The sequence below is a fragment of the Perognathus longimembris genome, chromosome 19 (assembly GCF_023159225.1).
Source record: "Perognathus longimembris pacificus isolate PPM17 chromosome 19, ASM2315922v1, whole genome shotgun sequence".
NCBI classification, from domain to species: Eukaryota; Metazoa; Chordata; class Mammalia; order Rodentia; family Heteromyidae; genus Perognathus; species Perognathus longimembris.
In genome coordinates this window covers 27,524,394-27,548,041 of record NC_063179.1, presented here as the reverse complement: position 1 = coordinate 27,548,041, position 23,648 = coordinate 27,524,394, and positions in this window count along the sequence as shown.

Sequence of the window (23,648 nt, the reverse complement as noted above, 5' to 3'; positions counted from 1 at the left end):
AAGATGAATTTCATTCAAAAACTTATATGTTATATTGAAACTCAGTTTGTACCTACTTAAAGAAAATAAAACACATTTTAGAAAGGTCAAGGGAAACAAATGAATTTTTAAAGTGGATGGATAAAAGTAATAAAGGACAAAATATAGCAAAATTTAAGAAAATTAAGACAATCTAAACAGAGAATTCAAGAATTCATGATTAAGATAGCCACATATTGTGTTAAGCCTCCTCAGTTTTAATAATACAAACAATCCCTTGCTATATTATTTTATTGTCTCTTATCATTCATTCATCATACAATCCATATGTGATGAGTGGGTTACAGTTTTACCAGGATTGTACATCAGTTTGCTATAATTACACTGTAATATAAATGGCTGAAAAAAACTTTGCATTAGTCAATTAGTGACCTTGATTTATTTTTCCAGGTCATAGAGATCCATCTTTGAACTTTATCAAAATTTCCCACTTAATAGCAGGTTTGTCAGCCTTTAGTATTCTTTTGCTTCTCACAAGCAGATTTATCAGCACACAAGCTGACAAATAAGAAAAAGCACACACAAACACACACATATATATGCATACCTTCTTCAAATTACTTTTTAACTTATAAAAAAAGAAAATTCAGCTTAAATGGCATGAGCCCATAATGCAAAAGAAGAATGTTTTAGATGTATCATTTTTTTCCATTGGAATCAGCCAACAAAAACATGCTCTTTTGTGGCTAAAGCCACCGTGTACCTAGTTACCTTTCTGAGAATAGCACAGCACTTAAAATTGCATCTGTTCAAGAATGCTACAACCCCTCTTAGTGTAGTGCAAGCCTTTCAAATGCTATTACATTTAAAGCTATATAGAACATTCAAGTACTGTCACATTAGAGAAATCCTAGACTGCTGGCCACCCTTTCGATAAAAGCATGTGATCAAATTTGAGACCAGGTTGTAGTGTCAACATTCCTGTGTCAAAGGAAATTTGCAGTGGATGAAAACAAGCCTGGGCTTGCTTATCAATCTGAGATAAATAAATGTTCCAGCTGGGCACACACATTTTAAATAAGAATTTGATAGAGACTCCACTTTCTCGAACAGATTCACTGAACCATTTTTAACTTGTAGTTTTCTGGGGGCAGTTCTCTATGGTGGGCTGCTTTGAGACAAAGAACTGGTGTGGGTGCTGTACGGTTGAGAAAAGAGGAATCAGTGAACCTAAAATGGCAGCTACATCCATTGAAGCTCAGTAATTGTATTTGTCCATTCAGAAGGGACTGCCTCAACTCAAGGCACATACACCTCTGGGACCCCAAAGAACCAAGCTCATAGAATTGGAATGACCTCTTTTACCAATTGATTGTAAGGTTATGATTCCTCCTTTATATGTTAGAAAGGGATGACCCATGGGGTAATAATTTGAGACTAGTTACTGCTTACCTCCTATATATTTGGACATCCTGCTGTGAAGGATTGTGGGTCACACAGGATTTTAAGGAATACTATAACATGATGTTGACTTGCCTAGAAAAGTGATACAACAAATATGGACATAACCAGCAGTGTTCCAGTAACTTTAAAAACATCTCTCCAAGGGGAAAGAAGCAGAATGGCTGGCAAGTTCTATGGCATGGCTCATTTCAAGCTCCATAGTAACAGCAAGAAGCGGGGAATAATAACAATTGACTGTCAACAACCTGCAGCATGGCCCTAGACAGGAACTTACTAGTCAGGAATTGCTCATCTTTGTCCTAGAATACCTAATCCCACAATTCCAAAATCCTCCTAACTCTCAAAGTTCTTACACAGAGAAAAGTAACACAATGAATCTTGTATACAATTTCACTAGAACCTGAGAAAGAGGCTTGCCACTATGACAATACTGCTGCCCAAATATAAAGCCAATATATATATATATATATATATATATATATATATATATATATATATTTTTTTTTTTTTTTTTTTTTTTGCCAGGCCTGGGGCTTGGACTCAGGGCCTGAGCGCTGTCCTTGGCTTCTTTTTGCTCAAGGCTAGCACTCTGCCACTTGAGCCACAGCACCACTTCTGGTCATTTTCTATATATGTGGTGCTGGGGAATTGAACCCAAGGCTTCATGTATACGAGGCAAGTGCTCTTGCCACTAGGCCATAGTCCCAGCCCCATTTTATATATTTTTAAATGTTCACAAAATTTATGAACCACTGAAAAAAATGAGATCCATAGTTGTATATTAAAATCAACCAACCAAGAAGAGATTATTTCTTATTAGATATTACAACATTTAACAATGGCTCAAGGAATGATGCAATACGAAAATATCTTGCATGTTGTCATGATCATTATCTCAGGCAGGAATGGAAAACATGAGTGAAGGTCAGCATTAAAATGTTTAGATGCTTTTGCTCCTGTTATTACCTTGGGAACCCATGTTGACATAAGAGAGCTAATATTGACACCTCTCTCTGTAGGAGGATCAGAAATGTAGGATTGCTTCTATGGGAAACAGCAATTGGACTGTTTAAAGAGTTCTACCACTCGTGAAACTCCCAGTATTAATGTATACAACAATTTATATATTTGTGACACATGAAATAGCCACCATGTCAACCTCTGTATTTTCCCTTTCAAACCTGATTATGTGTTCATATGGAACTTGGCATTTGTTTGTTAGCTTTGTTGTTTTCATATGTTGAAGAATACATTTTATATGGATGTTCATAATGTAACCCAGAGCCACTATGACTTTGCCTTGACCAGGACTTGCACATAAATGCAGCTATACAGAGAGAAAAGAGACAAGGACAAAAAATATTGGATTGTCTAAGTGGTTATTGGAAAGCAAGCAAATGTCTCCCTTGCTCCTCTTTTTTTGTGAATCACTTGGTGACCCTGACTTCAAAGTAGCCTAACAAATCTTACTGAAGACTGCAGAGTAGCTGTAATAAATGTTGGAGGGAGTATATATCTTTGTGGTTAAGACCATGATCTCCAAAGTCAGACTACATTTACATTCTGACTCTTCTGTAGACCAACAAACTGACCTTGGTCCATTTATATTGTTCTGTACCCAAACTATGTATCTGAAAAGAGGGAAAGGAAACTAATAGGTGACTTCCTTTCATTGTATTCTTTTAAAAAATGAAAATAAATAAAGCTCTTGAATATATAGACATACGTGTGTGTGTGTGTGTGTGTGTGTGTGTGTGTGTGTGTTTGTATTAGTGATGTCAGTGGTGGTGTTAGTAATGATCATGATTGTGAAAGTAATGTGGGATATCTTTTAGGTCACTAATTCATTCATCATGCAGACATGTATATTTTTTCAAGCAATGTGTTAGACACTAATAATAGAGAAATATATAGCAAGCAGTTTCTGCCATGGGAAAAAATAAGTTAAATTGAACAGAAGTGTTCAGTATAGGAAATGTTTGTGTAACGGATGTGAAAGTCATACAAAAATTGCTGGTTGAAAGAGACATTTAAAGAAATTGAGTTGGGAAAGTTTATATTGGAAAATGTTTCTATTTTTAGCTCAAAATTAAGAGGAAGAATTGGAAGTTGTAAGTAGTATAAAAATACAAAAGAACAAGTTGAAAACAGTATGGGAAAACCAGGAATCATGAGCTCAGAGTAGAATAGCTGGACACAGGTGGCTCACCTTTAGTTGGGAGGCTGAGACGAGGAGGATTTCAGTATTTGCCAACCTAGGCATGAAAGTTGCTGAGAATCCATCTCAATGGAGGAGGCGGGATACAGAATTTATTATCCCAGCTACTGCTGTAGGTTGATTATAGTTCAAGTGCACAAGCCCCAGTAAAAGCAACACTTTTATACACAAACAACAACAAAAATAAAAACAAAACAAAGCCCTAGGTTCAAACACCAGTACTTTGAAAAATAAAATCAACTTTTAGTAAAGGATTTGATAAAAGCAAACTTTTTTGATCAGAGATTTACAAAATAGGAAATTGTGGGCTACTTAATGGTACTGAGATGTTTTCTTTATCATATACTTACTTGTAATTCCTTGCTCTAGGTATCCTTTCCTAAATGCCTAATATTGTCTTTCTCTCAGATGCTTTCATGTACATGTTTATTACTGAAATTGTTTCAGCTTATTAACTAGTCCTTACAACTTTAAAAGGACAATAAAATTTAAAGTAACCACCTAACAGTTTTTAAATAATGTAACAAACTTTACTCAATTTGCCTAACAAATTCTTTATAAAAACAAAGGACAAAACTACCAAAGGAAATTTGAGGAGAACACTTTTCATAGTCAACCTACAATTCTCCATTCTTCATCTCTTCGCTCTGTTTGTACTACTCACTCTTCTTGTTACATCTGACTGATTCAGGGATAGACATACCATACAGATACTATATTGGATCCATCAGATTATATCTCTAAGAAAACTGGAATCGTAATATTTCAAGGTCAATTCAAATACTAGACTAGTAAACATGAGTAGTCTTAAAAGGTGTAGTGGTCACTTTGCAGGACAAGTTGAGATGAACAATACTTGGAAAATAAGCACAGGTCAATGAAGATAAAGAGAAAAAATGTGATGGAGAGAAGAAATTATACATCTGCTAGCTCAGAGAAAAGTAATGAAGAATATAGTTGCTTCTTTTATAGATGGCCTACTAGATCATTTTTCCAATTCCATATTAGTCATGGCTATAATTTCTACTTGTGGCTTTGGACAGATGAGCATTTCTATTTGCTTAGATTAGTTGGAACAGATTTCAGTATCGTATAATGAAACATTCCTGGGTAAAGACAGCCACCCATAGAAAAATAGTAATATGAAAGACAGTATGGGTAGCATAGAACAGGTGGACTGTAAGGGCCACACCAAAGAATGCATTTCATAGGTAGTATGGTCACTGGGAGAGTTTGGAAAACTGGCCTTTGGGGAGGGGAGAAGAGGAAACTCAGAAAGGAAGATTCACAAGATTCATGCTCATGAAAATAAAAGGGTGGGGGAAGGTGTAGGTACCAAAAGTGATGTCATCAATGACAAATTATAACTTCATAAATGTGACAGGTTATTGCTTCTGTGTATCCAAAGTATCTTTTCAAAGTCATCACTACAGTATCTATGGTGTTTTAAGTATTGCAACAACTGTGTATTTTATTGATTTTTTGCAATTGTTGAAATAAAATTTTCTAAATCATCCATTCTCCAATTATAGGTTCCAGAGCTGCAATAATGGTATATGGGACAGCAGTAAAATGAGTATTTGAGAAAATACTGAGATGTTTGTGTTGATACTGTAGTTTCCTCACTCCTTTTTTTTTTTTTTTGCCAGCCCTGGGGCTTGAACTCAGGGCCTGAGCACTGTCCCTGGCTTCCTTTTGCTCAAGGCTAGCACTCTACTTCTCTCACTCCTTCTTCATACAAAAGAAAACTGAAGTCATTGCTCTTCTATACTTGCTTTCAAATTCAGAATCCATTCTTAAATGTATAAATAAGGTAACAATAAAGAAGGGCAGAATTTTTTTTCTGAGTCCATTAGCAAAACAATGATTAGAAAAATACACTTTGCATTAGGAAAATTTAAAATCTAGCCAAAGAGAAAAGGTATTTATTTGATTTTCATTCTTCTAATATTAAATTTTGCTATAATTATAATTAAAGAATCACTGTTTCATCTGAAATAATTAGAGTGAGAAACATAAAGCTTGCTTTAACATTTTACACTGTTGTGAAAAATAAAACATAAAAATTTGGAAATAATATAACTACGGTGACACTAAAAATGAATGTTACAGTTTCTTCATAGTTAGTGTACACTTTATTGACACTGCAGAAAATAGTCAACTTACACAGAATTTGATAAGCAATAGTGAATTTCCATGTTCTAATGTATAATTTAAGAGTATCAAGACTACTTGTACTTTTCTGACAGAAAAATGTGCTTGTTTTTATTTAATTTTAATCTGGCAAAGTAAAATGCCACATTACAAGATTGTATAGCATTTACACACATACAATTGCAATCTGAAATATTTGTGAAAACCTCTTTTTATGCTTGAACTTAGGTTGAATGCATAATCTACTACTTATTTTCAGAACAAATAGCCTGGAAATTTTTCATGCACAATTGATGGTAATTTGAGTGTGCAATGCATGTCTGGAGCTCATTAACATATTCATTCTTTTTAAACCCTGTGTGCAAATTTAAATTGTAGTCTTCCAAAAGAAAGACTCCTGACAAATCTATATCAAAACCATCATTCTTAGTGCCAGTGGTGGATCTCACTGACTTGCACAAAATGAGCAAATATTTTAGAAGATAACTATCAAATTTAGGAACAGGATCAGATACTGTATATAATTTTCATTGAGATTATATTCAACATAAAAATTCATAAAGTATTCAACTATAAAAAAGTAGAATTCTCATGTGCATGTAGCAAGAGAAAAATGTGTCAGCATGTGTGCCTATGTGAACAATTATGGGTGTGTATCTAATTCCTACTAACTCTTTCAAATATATTTGAATTATTGTTTGTTTTTGTCTCTCAGACTGTGGTTTTGTGACTCCAAAAGCTAGTTTAGAGGTATGCTCAAAAATTTCTGAAAGTAGATTTTTCAGTGTGCTCATCATAAAATAAGGGTGCATAGCTGAAATGCATATACTATAATGCAAAATACTTGCATAGTTGCATATATTAAATAATTTGAGTCATGCCACAGTATATGCATGTATACAAGCATTCTACATATCACAAAGAACTTTTACTGTCAAACAAAAAGAAATTAGAAGAAAGAGTAATTTATAACAATGAAAGATATTGCATTCACTAACCACTGGGTTTAGAAAACTAGTCTTTAAATTCATATTATTTATTTGTTTTCTTTCTATAATTCTTTAAGTAGTACTAAAGAAAGTTTTTTTAATTTGCACATAAAATATATCTTGATCAACAGAGCTTCTTGTAGCATTCTTCCCCATGTATCCCAGCTACCTCAAGTTACCTAGCTCCATTTTTACATGTACAGTGATTATTTTCAAATGTATCTGCCCACCTTGCCTCTCTTTATTTTGCTGTCCCACCACCTTTTGTCCTCCCCCTCCCCCAATGATAAATCATGTATCAGCATCTTGGCATTCATTTTGTTAAACTGCAAGTTAATAGTTCAATGGAATCACACCACTGAAATCCTCCGTTTGTTTAGTCACTTTTGTTTATGTACATGTTATGTTTTCACATATGCTTATTACTCATATCTAACTTCCACATATGTGAGAAAACATTTAAAATACTGGATTTTAAACAAATAGTTTATATATCTCCATATTGCCAAAAATTGTTAAAATAAAGATTATAAATATGATACATTTCCATGAAATCCTAAATCTTTAATGTTCATTTTAGTGGACATCTGATTAGAATTTTTAATTGGATTGTATTATCACAGAATTATTTGTCTTAATTGATTTTCAGTTTCATAAATTATTACATTATATAATAAAAGGATGACTAGAATTAAGAACAAAGTTATTGCTATAATTAAAAATTATTATGTAAATATGCACTTGAAATATCTAAAATTTAAGGCTATTTGTTCTATCATACTGTCTAATATCCATGCTTTTGTGTAAATTTTTGACATTTTAATTAAAAATATGTAACACTGAGTATTTTTCAAAATGTTAATGCTTTTTATATTAAAATTGATTTCTTAGAGCTATTTTATATTACCTTGGAAGTAAACATACTTTAATCTTTTATAAACAAATATCTGATAAAAACCTCTGTAGGAAAACATTTATAAACAGGGATTATATATTTAATCATACAGTTTTACAAATGTATGTTTATCAGCACTGGCATATTACATAAGAGGATTTGACAAGGTTAGAATTTGTGTTACTAATGGAAATTATTTTTTCAAGAATTAACCTTTAGGCTACAAAGAATGACAGATATTCAAATATTCTCAAATTAGTATTTAAATCGAAAATTTCTATTCATTCCTGCCCCCAACAGAACTTCCATTCTGGATTCCAGCGTGTCATACACACAATTGAGTTCTTAACAGCTGCCATTCAAAAGAACTGCCGAAGACCATTTGAAAGTAATATTTTGCTCTGTGTGACATCTCATTTTTCTCCCCTCAGAAATCATAATTTTTTTACACAACTCGTAGTCCTCCTAACAGGAAACCAGCTCTGCCTGTCATTTTGATTGGGGAGGAACCTTGTTTTCCAGGTCACTGGCTTGAATCCTGCAGACAAGATATTCATGAGGGACCTGTATGGGGGATTTACATCTCCTTTCAGAGTTTTCCTCTCCATTTGTCAGTATGCCAGGTCAGTGAGCTGCTCTGTCAGAGGGAAGATTATGGCTGCTGTGGTGTTCCCCCCCACAACCCCCCCATGCCCTCATTACACACTGAGAGCTCCTGACCTTCCTGGGAGGACCCAAAGCCTTCTGATTTGGGGCTTCCCTCCATTCTTCTATTTCTTCTCACACTCAGATCCTCCTGTCTAAAATATAGCATTAGTCATGGCTTTGGAAAAGGCTCTAGGTTTTACAGTTTTTCTTTTTCTAAGGAAAAAAAGAAAAAAACATGACTGAGCAAAATAAACCAAACAAACAGAAACAACAACAAAAGCCCAAACAAAATTATATTCCCAAGAGAAGTAGATTTTATTAGAGAAACACTCAATGCATTCAATTCAGTAAAATATAAAGTAGAATACAATCAGATGAATAATTGAAAAACATTCATTTTGTCAGCATTTGCTTAAAACTTTATAACTAATGCTGTCTTTATAACAGATGTCCGTACTTTAACATGCAAAACGCAAAGTTTCATTTTTCAAAAAAATTAAATATAGGTATTTTTATAGGCTGTAGTGCTATCTTAGGACTTAGCTAAGTTAGAATTGATATATTTTTCTGTGCTATGTCTCAGTTGGATTCCCTTCTTTGTTATGAGATATTTTAGGACATTGAAAGATAGAGACTAATGCATAGGGTTTCAATTGGCCTTAATATTTTAACCTAAATATTCATCATATTCTGTGAAATATTCATATTGTGAACTTTTCAACATACTTATTTTAATAATCACAAAATCTAGTGCCCTTCTGATCATTTGGATAAGGAGCAGGGGAGAAATCTATATGTAACCAGTATCAAAGGGAGGTAATTCTTTGAAGTGAGGTGCAGAACAAAACGTTCTTACCTCAACATAAGGAAGGATTATTTTGGGACAAGATGGACTCTCTTCAAAGTTCTTATGGTCCTTTTTCTGATTTCAATTGATGTACTTAAAGTATTTCATCATAAAATGAATATATATCATCACATGACTTTTTAGGACATCCTATTTTGTCTCCAGAATTGAAGCTGTAATTATCTTTTCTTGCTAAGGAAGATCCTAAGGATTCAACTCTTGTCTTTTTTTGTTGCATTTCAAAGTGCAGAATTTAAAATATGTATCTTCATGATACATGTTACATGATACATGTTAGAATGACTGTCTGTTATACAGGCTAACAAGAAGCAAAGCTATTACATGAAGAGTAAATGTGTATTTTAATCACCTTTTCAGAAAAGTGTGTTTGTCACTGATAGTACACGAATCTCAGTGTGTACTCATTCATAGTGATTAGTTTCAATTTGGATTATGAACTTAGAGAAAAGAATGTTTGATACAATTTTATATGATTGTCAATAGTTTATTTTCCATACTAATCAATTTTTCACTTTGAATGAATCTTTTCTCACACATGCTTCTGTAATATTGACAGTTTGATAGCTGGAAAAAATGAGAACTCTGAGTTACAAAGATATTCCAAATGGCAACTTTAAGCATCTATATTTTCAATTATAAATATCACTATTTATCAAATTAGAAAAGTTTGTAAGTACAAGAAGGAAATACAAGTTTATTGTTTGGAAATTCAGATTTTTTCCTTAGCAACAAACATAATCACTTTTGTGCCCTCACATGTCAGACTCACTCTTTTCATGTTATGTATGTCAAACCCTCAAGTCTGGAAAAGTGCATTGTTGGTTATTTGTTAAAGAATAATAAGTGATGCTCCAAGAAAAAAGGTGACTCATTTTTCTTAAATTCTATTTGTGAATTAACCTACCTTCTAGCATGCAGCACATTCTTTAGGTTTACTTTTCATTGCTTTCTATGTATTAAAAGAAAACTCTCAAAATCCAAGATTAAATAGAAAGTAGAACTTTTGTCCTTCATCTAGGACATTTTTATTAAAACTTGGCAGTATAGATGGACAGCACTGCTTAGATTACTAGAATGGTATAAGTAGTCTAACTCTCAATTGTTTCTGTAGCATGAAGGTAAATACCAACAAAGGGCAAGGAAACAGGAAACGGTAACATTATAGATCCGGTAAAAGTGTTTCAGTGACCCCTGTTGTTCATGAAAACGTACAGCTTTTGTAAATTCACTTGTTTGGAGAAACTAGATCTTGAAGTCCAGGATACCCAGGTGATAATAGTGTTTCAATAGTTAGCAAGCATTGCTACAAAATTTTTCTAGAATTTTTAACTGAGAGAATAGTCCTGTGCTTTTACAGCATGCTTCCATGTACCACCTTTATCAATCTGTCTGTAGTCTTCATATGCACACATTTCACAGATCCGTAGGTATATTTTTTTGTATCACAGTAACATTTTCATTCTGACCTAAAAATTGTGTGCTACAAGATAACCTTTCTGCCCTAGCTTTATTTATTTGTTTCTTTTTGAATTCATTTTGCTGGTACTGAGATTTGATCTAAGAGCCTTACACTCTGCTTGCTTTCTTCCTCTCCATCTGAGCCACATCTCCTTCCTATCCTTTTGCTGGTTAATTAGGACAGTGTTTCATGAACTTTTCTGCCTGGGCTGGCTTTGAAATATGTTCCTCAAGTTCTCGGACTCCTAAAGAGCTTGGTAGGACATGTGCGAACCACCAGCTCCAGGCTTATATATTTAAAAAAATGATCTTGATCAGTGTTATCCTTTTTTAAAAAAATCATTTTTCCCCATCCCTCAACATTTTAAAGGTCTCTCAATATACGTACACATAGTGGTAAGTACATTAGACATGTTTAATTAGCAATAGACTTTAAGCAGCTTAAAGTAGTATGCATATTTTATTAAACATTTTTAGTATTAGAATGACATGATATGTGTTGTCTCAGTGCTAATAGATACTGTCATGAAATGAGAAAGGCATAGTTCATAGAGACTCACAAGCACCTGTTTATTGACTTGTCACCACAATCTAGTAGGGAATTCACTTTTCGTCACCTGGCAAGTTAGCAAGTGAAAAGGCACAAGAATTAACCAAATGTCCCAACACTAGAGATCCACTAAGTGGCAAACCAGGGCTTGAATGCCCATCTTAAAGACTACAGCCTCTGAGGACTGGGAGTGTACCTCAGTGGTCATGAATTTGATCTGGAGTTTGACTTCAAACTCTGTAGAGTATTTGAAATTTTAATAAAAATATAAAAAATATTTCAAATATTAAGAAAGCAGGGCACTAGTAATATTTCTACTTAAAATACACATAAATGTATCTATATCATACTAGTATCGGTATGCCCACAAATAGAAGTAACAGATTTAAAACAATTAAGTATTCCCAGTAACATAAATCTTTAGATATTTTCATTCTAATTTCAGTAATTGAGTTTTAATTTTTATTATTAAGTATTGGAGTATTTTATGTCCAGGAGGCAAAGAGAAAACCAGTTAATATTAAAGTTAGATGCATCTCAGAACTATCTGTACCTTCATTCCCAAGAACTTTATGGGTTTTAAAGCTGAGTTAAAACACCATGATTACTTTTATACTGCTAGGAAAGCTCCTGTCATCTGTTCAAAGTCCCTAAACCATTATGGTAAATCTGTAGGATGGCAGCTCTAACAACCTCTTTCTTAGTCCCCTACTTCACGTCTGAATAGAAACCCTGTTGAGTTCATGTGTACTTTCCATCACTAGATATTTTGAACATGAAGAATTATTTTCTCAATAGGTTTTCTACTAGGGAAGGAGATTATGTCCCTTAGACTCTTCAAGTAAAGTGACCATGAATTCAACCAAGTTTTTAACATGGTTCTGTAGGAAGATGTTGCTTCTGGCCCTGTCCACAGGACCATTCTCTTTGTTTTTGTGTATAATTCAGTTGCCACTTCTACTCTTTTTCCAAGGGAAAGATATTGCAAGGTAGTAGGGAGAAGGGGAGATAGTCTAGATGTAAGGACACTGGTATCTAGGATTTTATTAACCCTGTCAACATGAGTAAGTATTTCACTCTATGCTCTGTTTCTTATCTCATCTCTCAGCACAGGACAAAAAATGTCTGCTTGTCTCTCAGATCATTTTGAATTTTTAAATCCGGTAAAGACATGTAATAAACTCATGGAATGTTATCATAAAATAAATTATTGTCATGTTATCCACAAATTATAATTATATATAAATCAGAAACATAATTCTAAAGGATTAAGAATAATAATGATTATACCTAAACTATTCTGATAGTTGAAAAATATCTATCTTTCATGAATTTTATTTCTTGAAAATAACATGAAATTAGTGAGAATCCACTTGATTTTTTAAAAAAATGTTATATTGGTTTGTTTCAAGATCAGTCTTATCACAAAATAATGTATTCCTCTTGATGCCTTTTACTAAAGTCTTCACTGACTAAGGCATTGATAAACCCATGGATTGATAGAACACAAAGTGGTGAAAAGCTTAAGTTCAAAGCTCAGTGAAATTAAAAGTAGCAAAAAAAAAAGAAAGTTGTGTTTTTTTGTTGTGGTTGTTCTTGTTGTTGTTCTTCTTAAGTGAAGTAAAGAAAGTAACTCTAGAGAATAGCTCAGACAGATGTTAGGCCCAATAAAGATATTGTATTCCTTAAAACCATCATTCTTCCCCAGAGTAAAGCTCCTTGAATAATTGGGAATTTAGGCAGAAAACACTAGCACAAATGCTGATATTCTGGCTACCATCATTACTCTGTGTAGTAAAATTATCTCTGATCTAGAACTTTTCTTGATATTTCATGTCTTTGAATTCCATTGGTGAGTTATTAAAACACAAAATTAATTTGGGACAATCTCTTTCTTGATGAGTGCAAAGGTAACAGTCATATGAAGCTTTTAATGAAATCCATTATTAAAATGGGGACTATCCTGCTGGGAAATTAACACTGCCAAAATTGAAGTTAAGGAAAGAGATAGACCATAGAAACTTTATAAATATCTTCTTTCATACAGTATTGTAATAGGATTGTCAATCATTTGATTTCTATCCACACTTCTTTTTTGTATTTTTTATTATTTTAAGGACATGTACAAAAATGCTTCAATTCAACATGTCAGTTCATTGATACAATACACATTGATCAAAGTCAAACCTTCCATCATTCTCCTCCATCCATCCCCCTAAGTTACTGCAATCTGTTTTTATGTATCCCCACTGATTGTATAGACAGACAGACAGACAGACAGACAGACAGACAGATAGATAGATAGATAGATAGATAGTATTTGCTCACCTTACCAGTAATAAACCTAGTTCAGATGTAGCTCAGAGGAGCACATTTTTCTATCTGCTCTGTGAACTTCAGATCATAACCATTTGGAGTAAAGATAGAGAATTAAATCAGCCTAGTCCATCTTAGTCTACTTTCAAAGGAGTTTGTAATAAATAACAAAAAACACAAGAAGTAAGAGTTTTATTGTTGTGAGATGATGGGATGAGGTCATATTGACTGAGAGACTGCAAATACCATTTAACGGTTGCCATGGTGAGATGTATGCACACAGAATAGCAAGAAGTTACTCTTAGGACAGATAAGCATGAAGTAAACCTGCACCAGAGTGACAAGAGACTATCCCAAGGAGATAGGTAAAGAATTGTGGTCTACTTCTCATAAAAGATGGTATTCCCCTTGCATAGTGTCAGTAAGATTTATCTGTACTGTGACAAAAAAAAATCCTTTATGGAAGGAAGTAATGATCTGTTTACCAGTATTAATTGCATTTATTCACTTGCTTGTATACATTATATTTTTACTTTTACTTTTGTACAGTAGCTTTCCTAATCATTTTTTTCTTTGCTGGTCTTGGGGCTTGACCTTCAGGGCCTAGGTTCTGTCCCTGAGTCTTTCTGCACTCAGGGCTAGCACTCTACCACTTGAGCCACAGTGCCACTTCTAGCTTTTTTCTGAGTAGTTTATTGGAGATAAGAAACTCAGATTTTCCTGTCTGAGCTGGTTTTGAACTGTTATCCTCAGATCTCAGCCTCCTGAGTATCTAAGATTATAGATGTGAGACAATGGTGCCCAATTCCCTAATGAATTTTTTCATAATTAAAGTGAATCACTCCAAGAATAATATCAGATAATATTTAGATATTAAAATAAAGTATCTGATTATAATTCATCTCTAAAGAGAAAAAGATAATTTTGGTGGATGCAGTCTATCCATCCCTTTATCTTTGGACTATAGTATGACTTAAGTATGTAGCAGAAAAAACAAACAGACAAACAAAATTTACCTTATCATGAACCAGGGAGCAAAAAAAAAAATGGCCACATAATGCATACTCCCAATGACATTATGACTTCTCTCACAGTCCCACCTGTAAAAGTTCCACCATCTTTCAACACCGGCACTGTGCTGGGCATCAAATTGAATACATAGGTATTTGAGAGACAGCCAAGATCCAAACTATAGCAACCATCCAGAAATCATTATTATGAAATTAGTCCAGTTGTTTTCATTACAGTCTACTCACAAATATCAATAAAATGGAAAGTTCATAATGATGGGACATATTCATGCTTGAATTTTTAAAATATTAGTTCTGTAGGCAGATCTTTAATAACTTTTACTAACTTTTTTTTTTGTCCATTGTGGAGTTTGACCTCAATGCCTGGACAGTATCCCTCAGAATTTTAACTCAAGGCTAGCACTCTACCACTTGGGGCCACAACTCCACACCCAGTTTTCTGGTGGCTTACCAAGAGGAAAGAATCTCATCGACATTCCTGCTAGAGCTGGCTTTGAACCCCTATCCTGAGATCTTAGACTCCTGAGTAGCTAGGATTACAGGCTGGTGGCTACCAATGCCAGGCTAGTATTAACTTTTGAGTCTGTGTCTTCATCTACAAAGTAGAGTACTAATGCTTACCTTCCAGAATTCTTAAGTGTTGCAACAAGGTAAAAACTGAACATTATTTACTAGCATGACTTTCTAATCTTCTCATTCTTCATTTCTCTCCAATCCCTTTACTTTAATTGTCTGTTAGGCTAGACTAGTGCTGAAGTTAAATGTATAGCTGACCTAATGTGCACCTACCCTACCCCTGGGTCTCAGTGAGAATTTGTCATTTTTCAGAGATAATAACCTGAGTGAATAAGTACAGAATACTTACAGAATAGATAGAGGTCAGAGAACCCATGAGTAAGAAAACATTGGAAATAATTAGACACTATGTTAGAAATGAACTATACAGCTTGGGGGTAGGGGTATCAGAAGAGGAAATCCTAGGAGGGAATGAGGGAAGGGGTTCCAAAGGAAATGTACTCATTACTTGAATTATGTAACTGTAACCTCTCTGTACATCAACTTTACAATAAAATTTACATTAAAAAAGAAATGATTAAGAAAAAAGTCATGAAAATATAGATAAAGAACAGAAAATTCAATAGGTGGCAGGAAAGCAAATATAACAGGGTATTTCTGGGGAAATTGACAAATTTAGCTCTGAAGAGTATAAAACTAGTGAAAGAAAGAGAAAGAGAATAAAAAGAGAGAAAGAAAGAAAGAAAAAAGAAAGAAAGAAAGAAAGAAAGAAAGAAAGAAAGAAAGAAAGAAAGAAAGAAAGAGAAAGAAAGAAGGAAAGAAAGAAAGGGAGAAAGAAAGAAGGAAAGAAAGAAAGAACGAAAGAAAGAAAGAAAGAAAGAAAGAAAGAAAGAAAGAAAGAAAGAAAGAGAAAGAAAGAAAGGAAGGAAGGAAGGAAGGAAGGAAGGAAGGAAGGAAGGAAGGATGAATTTGGTAGGCAGGCAGGGAGGGAGGGAGAGAGAGAGAGAAAGACAGACAGACTTTGAAGGAAAGAACAGAATGTAGAACCATATTAGTAATAAGATGCAATCAATGTATAAATCACTTTTAAATTATTTTTGATAATTTCCTTAGAGAGTGATGTTAATTTTGACTTTTTGAAATCCGTATCCCTGACTTGGAATTAGACAATTTCCTAAATCCATATTGCCTCAAAAGCATGTCATCCTCCTTTGTCTGCTACACTATACTTAGTATGAATAAAAGTAATAGAAATAGCAAGCACAGATAATGCAAAGACAATGAAGATATTTGGACTACAACTTACAGGAATGACAATACAAAGCCACTGAAAGTTTCCAGTGTCATTTGAAAGGACACATCCCAAATCTGACAGTTCCTTCTTTTGAATCTCTCTATGCAGACAAGCCTGGCTTTCTGCAGCAGTCATAACAGGTCATATGATAGAAATTTATATCTACTTGTTAAGCAATAACTTTATAGCAAATGTTATACTATACACCTTATTTATTTTATCTCTTTTATGTTTTATAACATATACGGTTGGAAATACTCATACTAGGATGGCATACACTTTGTTTTTTATTAATTTATATATTTATTGTCAAAGTGATAGGTTACAATTTCATATGTAAGGCAGCTAGTACATTTCTTACCCAACTTGTTACCTCCACCCTCTTTTTTCTCTCCCACCTTCTCCCTTCCCTCACATTCCGCCTACCGGAGTTTAACAGTTGGTTTACAGCATATTGTCTTGTAAGTATTGCTGTTGCATTGGTTCTTCTTTTACCCTTTGTCTCTCCATTCTTATGTCCCCCCCTTCCTTAGTTCCAATAAACATATATACAATACTCAAGGTTCCAAAATCAGTAACAGTCACATCAGGGGTAGAACCATGGGGAAGAAAGTCAAAAGAAACAGGCATAATTTCACATGGTACATTGAAAATAACAAAAATGATAAACCACTTATTTCCATAACTTGGAGTTCATTTCACTTAGCAACATTACTGGCCATAGAAGAAATGCAAATCAAAACAACAAAGAGATTATACCTCACCCAGCAAGAATGGTCATTATCAAGAAAACCAATAAAAACAGATTCTGCCAGGGATATAGCCAAAAGGAAACCCTACTACACTGTTGGTGAGAGTGTAAATGTGTTCAACCACTCTGGAAAGCAGTGTGGAGGTTCCTCAAAAGGTTAAACATAGAATTCATCTATGATCCAGTAACCCCACTTTTGGGCATTTACCCAAAGGATTACAAGTAAGACCACACTAAAGCAACCAGCACAACTGTGGCACAATTTTCCATCACTAAAATATGGAACAAACCCAGATCACCCTCAGTAGATGAATGGATCAAGAAAATGTGATACATATATAAAATTGAATTATATTTTGGAAGGAATGACATTTCCCCATTACTAAGGAAATGGAAGGACTTGGAAAAAATTATACTAAGTGAAGTGAGCCGGACCCAAAGAAACAGGACTCTATGATTTTCCTCATTGGTAATAATTAGTACAAGTCTAGGATAGTCCTAGGAGAAGATCACAATAGGTCAATAGCTGTGTACATATGAACACATAAGATAATGCTAAGAGAAATGAACTCCAAGTTGTGGAAATAAGTGGTATCCACTTTAAAACCAAGCAGGAGGCAGGCTGGAGATTCAAATAATGTCATATAACTACAGGCCAGTATTTGCGGCAATCCACCATATCTTTAGAACAAATCTGTTTAGATTAAGAAGTGATCAAGGATGATCCCGAATTTAGTGTTCTTAGTGTCAGCAACTTTAATAGGTAGTGACCAAGCAAGGATGAATGCTAGAAACTATTGTCATAATTACATGACATATTTCTTTTTAAAAGTTATTAACAGAAGAATTAATTTCCTGTCACTGGATATAAATGTTTATTCCCTTGTAATTTTGATTCCTTAAAATGTTGGTTGATCTAAATGTTTTTGAAGTTTGTACACTACATCCTGATGAAATAATCAAAACTAAGTACAATGTTTCAACAGGTTTTTCACATTTCTTGTCCTCCTGTCATATAAAAACTTGTATTCCTGGCATCAATGTCAATATCATATCACAGGCAGGCATTAAACATAGGGGAGATGGTGAACCATCACTGAGATTAAATTCCATAGGTCTTTCTTCCCATTATAAATCTAAGCTGTGTGACCTTAACAGCAGGTGCATCTTATTTCAAGACACACAGGATTTGGACAAGTCTGTCCTGCATGAAATATGCATTGTTTTATGAAATGCCTTCACTTAGTAAAGGAAAGTTACAAACTCTCTGATGGGACCAAAAGTAGAAGAAAACTCTCAGCAAGCAGAAAAAAAAATAAAGTTTGCTGTATGAGTTAAGCAGCTCTTCAATAAACAGGCAATAATTACTATAGTAACTTTGTAAATCACAGAAACAATAGGACTACATAATTTTTAGTCTTTGAGAGTGTCAGTTCCTTGCTTCCTGTTTACTTGCAATTAAAAATAACCTAGATAACTTTATAATCAAGGTATTTCCTCCTGGCTCCCTGGTATACATCAGACTGCCTGAGGAGAGGATTGACATCCTAAGGTGTCCAAAGTATAATCAGACTTAAGAGCTGTTAATGTGAAAATCCTGACTAATGTGAATCAAAATATTTTTAAATCTTAGCTTGTTAACCCCACACATACAAATATGCACACACATTCACCTTAAAATTGCATTGGTTTTAAAAATACAGTTACTAAATAATGTTACCTAATTTTTGAATCCTCCTATCCATATCTACTTTATAATATTACACTGACAACATCCTAAGTGTTTGGGTATATGTTGACAATCAATGATCAGTATGTGCTACTTAAAATGTGCCAAGAATGTCCAGTTTCTGCCTAATAGAAGGAATGAAAACAGCTTCTGTGTGTGTGTGTGAGTGCACACACACACACACACAACACACACATTTCAGGTAAACATAATAAATCATGTTAATAGAATATGCTTTCAACCGTTCCAACCATTCCTTTCTACAAATGCTTTAATTCTACCACATTTTAACATACTTTCTTTCTTGGGAATTTATTTCAACTTTATATTTTCATTTAGATAGCCAGAGATTTTCCAAAAGTAATGTGTTAATAATTCCTTGGAGCTCTCTGCTCCAATACCTTTCACCCTTTCATCCCTGAATCACTTAGGGTTCTTCCTTTAGCATATTGAAAGGGGTAGCTGTTCACAAAGTATCTGCTGAGTTCTTCATGCATCTCTGAAAGACCTTCTCTGTATATATCATTTGTCTGGTCAATCTATTATGAGAGAGAAATCCTTAGTTCAGTGCTGATTTACACAACCATGGTCATTTGTTCATTCATTCACTCATTTATCCACTTCACAATGTTTTACTCAGTCTCTACAATTATACAGAACATGATATACATATACAAGGAAGAAAATAAACCCAAGACTTGTTTTTCATTGAGTTTATGCTCTGGCACTACAAAGGTAGACAAATCAGTCACAAGTCTGAGTGAACATTACATAATTTATAATTTATTACTTTAAAGAGGAAAAAGCACTTCAGCATAAAAATGTACCAGTGGATGAGATTCTTGTGATACAGAATGAATCATTAGTGAGATTTAACTTGACAAACAGTAGAAAGAAAGGTGTTCTAGGCAGAGAAACTAAGATACACAAATCCCTGTTTTTTAGGCAAAAGAAAATAGAATGTGTAAATTTTTAAGAAGAGGATCTGAAAGAACTCCAGTATGGTGTAAGCAGAACTACATGTGGATGGAGCATGTGTGATGTACAGGGTTAAAGATCTAGGGTAGACCAGGATAAAGGCCATCTAGAACTTATCAGGATTTGATAATTCATTCTAAAAACAATCAAAACCATTCCACAGAGCACCCATACCACACAAACTTAAGCCTCGTGTGATGCCATCCTATCACTTGTCAATGGGCTTGAAATGTCCTCTCCTTCCTCCATATCTAAAATCCTCTGTTTGCTTTAAGTTGCTTGATCCTTTTAAGTTTGTTCATCTATTTTATCCTTTCCTCAGTACTGACTTTGGAAAGAAATGATACTTGACATACAGGGACCTTCCTGACCACTATTAATTTTAATATCCAGAGGGACCATTATGTCCCATTTATAGACATTATCCACCTATGAATGGTGTCTACGATAGCTTTAGATTGTTTTGCTGTCACACCACAATGGTTGCTCAATCAACTGCAAACTCAGGTGCAAGTTCATTGTTTTATCTACAAGATGTATGATATGAGAAGCTTTGGAAATTGCTTTACTGAAATCAATACCTTCTTTGTGTACGGAGTTTCCCAATATATCAAGCCAATTTCCCAATAAATGAGATAAATTTCGTTTGGCAAAAAAAAGCAATCAAAACTCAGTAAGTCATAGACAATCTGGGAATGGTAGTTGACATCCATACTCTAAACCATAGGGAAGTTAAGGCAGGAAAATCAAGAACTCACAACCAAGCTAGAATTTAGATCAGTGCTAAAGCACTCACCTAGCAAGTGCATTGTCCTGGGTTTATTTCCCCAGTGCCAAAAAGAAAAAGACAAAACAAAAAACAATGAAAGAATCAGAACCATCTTAGACTACATAACAGATTATGTCTCAAGATAACAAAACACCAAGTCATTTAAGAATGAAGCCAGATGCTAGTGGCTCACTCCTGTAATCCTAGCTACTCAGAAAGCTGAGATCTGAGGACCATGGATCATGGAAAATAGTTTGAATCCCCTCAAATACACACTTACTCTCTAGAGAATGTGTTCCTAAGTTACACCTATCATTTTCCCTTAGAAAATTTCCTCATCATTTACAAGTCACAGTTTCATCATTTCATAGTGAACCCAAAGTATAATTGATTATTTTCCTCTAGAAGTATTTATGTAAACAAATGACTGCCATGCTCGAAATGTAAGGGAAAGCACTTATAAATTGGATTGTTAATCAAGTATTGGTTGCTTCACTGTATTCAAAGGCATTGAGTTTTGTGAAAAACATTCAGAGAAAGTTAGGAAAGAGAAAACTATCCTTCTTTACATAGCTTGAGAATAAAATGTTTTCCTCTTTGTAGTAGCGTAAGTCATTCAGAGAGAATATGAGCAAAGGCATAATGTCTTTTGGTATTTCAGTAACTAATTCTCTCCATTCCTTTGTCACAGCAAGAAAACAAGACAAACCTCCTTATATCATTCTCAAGTGTTTTTAAAAGCTCTTTAAACACTCAGCATATTAATGATTTGCTATTTATAAATTACACTTCTTGAAAGGCCAGATGACAAATAAACAGAACACGGAAATTTGTCTCTTTTAGAGATTTGCCTCTTCTTAATCCCAGAAGAACAAAGGCAAGGCACTTTCCAGTTAGCATTAGGGTTATCAGAAGCTGAGCGATAAAACATCAAAGACCCGAGTGATGAGCTAGTTTTCTTTTAATTGAAGATTTTTTCGCTAAATGAATAAGGCAGGAAAGAAATTAATGAAAGTGTAATTATTTTAACCAAAATATAAAAATTAAGACTTATCTTTCTCTTGTATGATAATTTATTCTGCAATTTGAATGACTGGACATTTAGATTTACCATAATTTATTCCACATATAAATTCCATACCATATTTAAAAAAATTCACTCTATGTAGTTTAAAAAATTATCAATCTCTTTTGCATAGAGCATAGGAGCACAGAGAATCTGAGAAAATATAATATGCATTATAACACATTACTCAACTATATTTATAGATCTTCACATTAAATATTAACTTGCATTTCTAAATAGTCTTGGAAGGGATACAAAATAGGTGACAGTTTTGTATGGCATTTTACCCATTATAATATACTCACTTAAAGACCAGTCCTGCATACTGCTGTCCCAAAGGGGAAACAAGTACTATTTGCACAAATGAATGCATACACATCTACTTATTTAAAAGGCAGAAATAAAAGCTTACACCCTGAAGAAGTCATTGTTGATTGTTGTTCAAGTAATCTGTAAATATATATTATGACAAGCAGGGAATATAAAATATTATCAAGATTGAAAAGGTATCATTTACTATTTAAGTAGTAAGTGCCATGGTTTGAATGAAAAGTACTTCTTTGATAGCTGGAAACCACCAGACATATGGAATTGGTCACTGGTATGCTATAGAGTAGGTCTACCTACTCAGTGGTCATCACAGTCTGCTGGTACATACTTTGCTGAGGAGAATGTTAAGAAAGAGGATTGTTGAGAAGTAATGTTGTGATTATCATGGAGGAAAATCCACCTTAGAAGGAACAGGAAGCCTAGGGAAAGCCTACTCAAGGAAGTCTGAGAGCAGAAGTTAAGAAGAATTTTTACAGCTTACAACTGATGCTCAAAAGATAAATCACTCCTTTCCACCTTGCTTTTCCTTGCACTTTAAGGAAAATGGCAGGGGCTGGAAGACATGAAGCCATTTGGAAAATGACCGTTTTTAGAGAGAAAGCATGTACTCAGCAGGTAGGAGCCTCAGCTGATATCAGACATATAGTTTGCTTTAATCTCTTAGTTGTAATCCATGGAAAGAGAGTGAGGGAAGACAAGAATGTGCCACGTAAGATAAATATTAACACAGAGACATAGAGTTACACAAGTTCTTCTAGTCATCGTCATCATCATCATCATCATCATCATCATCATCATCATCATCACAGATAAATGTGCAATAACTTCTCTCTCTGTCTCCACATAATCCATACTTTTATCACTCCCCCAACAGTATGCTCCTCTGATGATCCCCAAGTGTACAGAACTGGCTTAGGTTACTTGATTTCCATCATGGCAGCTCCAGGACAATCTTACAACTTCAACACTAATCATCAAGAAAGTTGCCAAAAAAAAAAAAAGAATTAGCTTAACAAGCAGAAGAGGTGATAAGGAAGATAAGCTACACCAATGAAAGAATCAAGATTTTCGAATTATGAAGAAATATCTCGTTCCCAAATGTTACATTCAGTCTGTATTTTGCATGGTAGTGCTAAATCACAGATACTAAGGGGTTGTTGACTAATAAAATTTACTAATGAAATTGACTAAAAAAACTATATACATCTACCTGTGTGTGTGTACGTGATATTTTGTTTATGTGCTGACCCTGGGGCTTAAACTCAGGACATGAGCATTGTCCTTGAGTTTTATTGCACAAGGCTAGTGCTCTACTCCTGTGGGCCATAGCTGTAGTTGCAAGTTCTTTTGGTATTAATTGAAGGTAAGTCTCATCAACTTTCCTGGCAGGGCTGGCTTTAAACCACAATCCTTAGATGTCATCCTTCTTCTTAGCTTGTATTAAAGACTCCAGGATTTACACCTAATGTTTTAATGCAAATATAAATAAATTAATGCAAACACACACCTCTTTAATCTACTCATAACCTGGTATAATAAACTTTTATTCCTGATGAAAAAACTTAAGATTCACACTAGGTGTCTAGAATATACTTAACTCTTAAATGAAAGTTTACCTCTTGATCATCATCTCTTCCTTTCTCAT